The sequence below is a fragment of the Tamandua tetradactyla genome, chromosome 13 (assembly GCF_023851605.1).
Source record: "Tamandua tetradactyla isolate mTamTet1 chromosome 13, mTamTet1.pri, whole genome shotgun sequence".
Lineage (NCBI taxonomy): Eukaryota > Metazoa > Chordata > Mammalia > Pilosa > Myrmecophagidae > Tamandua > Tamandua tetradactyla.
Genome location: NC_135339.1, coordinates 27,976,214 through 27,981,006, shown reverse-complemented (window position 1 = coordinate 27,981,006; position 4,793 = coordinate 27,976,214). Strand labels below are relative to the sequence as shown.

At 44.0% G+C, this 4,793-nt stretch overlaps 1 pseudogene; it reads right to left on the bottom strand.

Moving 5' to 3' along the window:
* Positions 1–3,820: 3,820 nt before the first annotated feature.
* On the bottom strand, positions 3,821–4,538 carry LOC143653070 (ADP-ribosylation factor-like protein 2-binding protein pseudogene; annotated as a pseudogene).
* Positions 4,539–4,793: the final 255 nt, after the last annotated feature.

The following is a 4,793-nucleotide window of genomic DNA, read 5'->3' as shown; positions in this document are numbered from 1 at the left end:
TCTCTTGCTGCTTTCAAAATTCTCTCTCTTTGATAACTGACATTATGATTATTAAGTGTCTTAGAGTACGTCTATTTGGATCTATTTTGTTTGGGGTACACTGCACTTCTTGGGTCTGTAATTTTAAGTTCTTCTTAAGAGTTGGGAAATTTTCAGTGATAATTTCCTCCATTAGTTTTTCTCCTCCTTTTCCCTTCTCTTCTCCTTCTGGGATACCCACAAAATGTATGTTCATGTGCTTCATGTTGTCATTTAATTCCTTGAGTCCCTGGCCATATTTTTCCATTCCTTTCCCTATATTTCCTTTTGTTGTCAGATTTCAGATGTCCCATCCTCCAGTTCACTAATCCTATCTTCTGCCTCTTGAAATCTGACATTGTAGGTTTACTTTTTTTTTCATGTCTTCTAAGGTGCCATCATTCCCATATGTTCCGTGATTTGTATTTTCAGACTTTTGATTTCCCTTTTTGTTCATCCCTTGCCTTCTTTATCTCCTCCCTCAATTCATTGATTTGATTTTTGATGAGGTTTTCCATGTCTGTTCAAACATTCTGAATTAATTGTTTCAACTCCTGTATCTCATTTGATTGTTGTTTTTTTCCTTTGGCTGGGCCATATCTTCAATTTTGCTAGTATGAATTATTATTTTTCCTGGTGTATAGGCATTTAATTACCTTAATTAGTTTATTCTGTAGATTGTTTTCACTTTTTTAAGGGGTGGTGGTGCATGGTCTGGGAATTGAACCCAGGTCTCCTGCATGGAAGGCAAGCATTCTACCACTGAACCGCCCATGCTTTGTATTCACTTTTTTTGCCTAGGATTTTCTTGCTGGATGACTTTATTGTCTACCTGTTCTTTGACATTCAGTTCAGCTTATTCTAGACCTCTAGCTTAGGTTTTAACAGATCAGATTTTTTCAGTTCTTGTTTTCTTGTTTCTTGTCCTGCCTGTGTGGTGCCTTTTTTCTCCCTCAAGAGGGTCTACTTAGGTATTATAGACCCCAGTCAGATTTTCCCAGACCAGACTGGCCTCCTCTCAGGAGTGAAGAGTCACGTGCGTCAGTTTTCCCGAGGGCGAGACCCAGCAGGTTGAAGGACTTTCCTATGATGCCTCTAGAGTCTGTGTTTTACCTATCCTGCCCCGTATGTGGCACTTATCTGCCTGTGGGTCCCACCAGTATAAGGTGATGTGGTACCTTTAACTTCAGCAGACTCTCCCTGTTGGGGGTGTGGTCAAGACAGAGGAGAGGTTGTCGGTTGGCTTTAATTGCTTCAGCTTTCCAGACTCTGGGGCCTGAATTCCTAGAGGGAGGGATTCCACCTGAGCTGGGCCCCATCCCTCTTCTGGGGAAGGCACAGCCTCCAGACAAGCTCCCAGACAAGCTTAATTCCACCCTTGCCTGGGGGCAGTTGGAGGCTGAGGAGCCTTGCAGTTGTATCCAAAGAGCAGTCAAGCCATAGAAACACAGCCACAAAGAAGAAAAGAAAAAAAATTCCTTTTCAGAGCAGGATCCCCAGGGTCTGCCAATCAAGAGCTTAAATTGGTACATTGCTCTGTGTATCTCCAGGTCCTATGTGCCCCCTCCTTTCCTTCAGGGTCCAGACTCTTTCAAGTGTTTTGTGCTGTCCAATCCAAAAAAACCTGCTTTGTTTTTCTTTTTCCATTAGCCCTTCCCCTCTGTGCCAGGGCAAAACCCAGCAACCTCAGCTTTTACTTGAGGTTCAGCTGAGCTGGGGGCCTATTTTTAGTAGTTAGAATTTGTTAATTAAGTCCACACTGGAGCTTGGTTGAGCTCAGCCCCTGCTGCTAGTACAGTCTCTTTCCTTTCCCCTCTGGGAACCAGCCTGTTGGGTAGGGGTGCTGGCTATTGCAGCTCGGGGGCTCGCAATTCTGGTTGGGATCGCAGCCTGTCCAGCTTGTCCAGACTGGTATACACTGTGTGTCTGGTCACTGACATGGCACCAGCAGTTGTTCTGTATTGTTCTTGGATATTTCTTATGTGCTCTGGAGGATGAACTAAGTCCCACACCTCATTAAACCACCATCTTGGCTCTTGACTCTCAAATACTTCTTAAAACACAGATTACTGAGCTACTTCTCCAGAGTTTCTGATAGGTCCAGGTGGGGCCCAAGAATCTGCATTCTCAACAAGCCCCTTTTGCAAAATGCTGATGATGCTAGTTCAGGGACCATACTTTGAGAACCACTGCTCTAGTGTATAATATTGAAAGTGGATTTCCTATATGTGCATATCATCATGCTAGTTAGATAGTGCCACATTGCTCTTCAAAGAGGTTGCTGCAAGTTATACATCCAGCCAGTACCACATACTGTGGTAGCAGCCACAAGACTCTTTTAGTGTAGGGGCTCAGCCAGCAACTATCACATAGATATGTTCAGATATTTTAACTTTTAGCAATCTGATGTTGGAAATGCTAATAACATCATTGTTTTTATCTGCATTTCATTAGTTAACTGTAGGTAGGTTGAGCAGCTTTTTATATTTTTATTTGCCATTTGGGTTTTCTTTTTTGGGAAGAACCTGTTCCTATTCTTTGCTCATTTCCCACAGGGCTGCTTGTATTTCTTATTGATTTTTTTTTTTTTTAAGAAAGTCAGTACAGATTTTTATTTTTACTTAAATTTTTTTTTTCAAAGATACATGCTGGGAATTAAACTAGATTTTTTCTTCTTTCTGGGGACATGACATACATGCTTTCTGGTCAGGAATGTTATACCAAACATTTTACTAAAACAAAGCCAGTCAGATGACATGAAAGCTGTCTGCTACCTCCTACTCATGCTGAGCTAGAGCATTTTGGTAAGAGATGTGACATGAAGAAGAAATTGCAGAGTTACAGTCATGTTTTTTACTAAACTCACACCCATCCCAACAGAAAACTTAATGAATTGATTTATACAGAAAGGATTTTTTAAAGAACCCTGCACAAACACATTCAACATGCTATAATTACAGTAAAGGATACCTTTTGGTCTACATTTGCACAAGCTCACGTTCTCCGTGCCCAGGAAGTTAGGAACACCAATGTACAAAGCATTTTTGCCTTCATAGCACTAACATCTAAAAAGCACACAGCATATAATACTTTGATCTTTAAGTGGATAATCATGGAAATTCCACGATTAGATCCATTAGGTTAGCCTGACTATTCATCTATAAAAATATTTTTTTCAAAAAATTATGCTTAAAAGTGGCTTCTAGAAACAGTGGGACTACATCAGAACCAGCAGAAGACGGTGATAAAAGGACTGGAAACACAAGCTGAGTTTCACAAACAGCTTTTAGGTAAAGCGCACCTCTTTCAGTTGATTGCCATGGCCAAGACTAACTATAAAAATAGGATCTCCAGGGCGGGCCGCGGTGGCTCAGCGGGCAAAGTGCTTGCCTGCTATGCCGGAGGACCTCGGTTCGATTCCCGGCCCCAGCCCATGTAACAAAAACGGAGAAACAGAATACAATAAAAACAAGAAAATGTTTAAAAATGTTTCCCTTTCTTCCTTCCTTCTATCCTTCCTTCCTTCTCTCTGTCTTTAAAAAAAAAAAAAAAAAAAAAATAGGATCTCCAGAAATCTCAAGACATTTGAGTGACACTCTAGATAAAATACTCCCAAATAAAAAACCCACTTGGTTGGACCACTAGGGCTGAAGTAGTGCAACTCTGACCCAAGTGAAAATTTACGCAAAGCCCGCTCTGGTCCTGGGGGCAGAGGGCCTTTTTTTGTTGGGGGGGGGGGGTTATACCACACTGTTGACAATCATTTATGCTGGGGGAAGGGGCTCCAGGAGTGGTAGGGTTACTGAATACAAGACGGTTCAGGAGAAACAGGTCCTGGGAGGGTCAGGGAATTTTCATTTTAACCCATCAATACTTCACGTTAATGAAGAGCCACAGGACAGTCAGTCTTTGCAAGATGTATTCTCCTTTGGCATTAGCAGAAGTCTCACCCAGCCCACCGTGTGGGTGATACTCAGACCCATCCCCCTGCCTGGAGGTGGGAGCTAGTGGCGCAGACTGTTCTGGGAAGCTGGAGTAGAAGATGATTTGCACAATGAAGTCACTACTAAACCACTGCTTAAATCCAATCCCCGGCCTTCTTTTTCTGCTCTGTAATCCAGAAACATTTCTTTAAAAGCCAGGAAATCTGTAAATGTGAGCAGCATGTCAAATATATCACCAGCCACTTCATCTTTATGGTGCTGTAATGTTGTTGTGAAAACCACCATGTTAAATCCAGGAATCCTCTCCAGCAGCTGTTCCTCGATATACTTTTCTACCAAGGAAATATATTCATTAAAAATGGGAGTGTAGATGAGTTTATTCTCTTCCGTGTCCTCAAACTCCTGATAGTACTTGTCCATGAAATTTCTCTGTAATAACTGGAACTCATCATCCATGATAATGTCCTCTAAATATCCAACCACAGCATCAAATTCTGCATCAGAGGCGGAAGAGACTGACAGCGCGAGGCTCTCTTCCTCTAAGGCGTCCATCGCCGCCGCCGCGGCCTCCGCAGCCGCCACTGCGGCCTCCGCAGCCGCCACTGCATCCACCCGGTCTCCTACCCAGCCCGCTGCCCGGGCCTAGCCCCGGCCCTGTTCCGCAGAGCCCCAGACGGCATCGAGGGCCCGTCGCCCCGCCGGGAGGAAGCCACAGCCTGTCCACAGGCTCCCCGCGCAGTGCCCACGCGCCAGCCGGGCCTCCACGCCCCGCCAGGCTCCTCTCTGCCGGCCTGGGAAGCCTCGGTGAGAACCCGCGTCCGGTACTCTCTT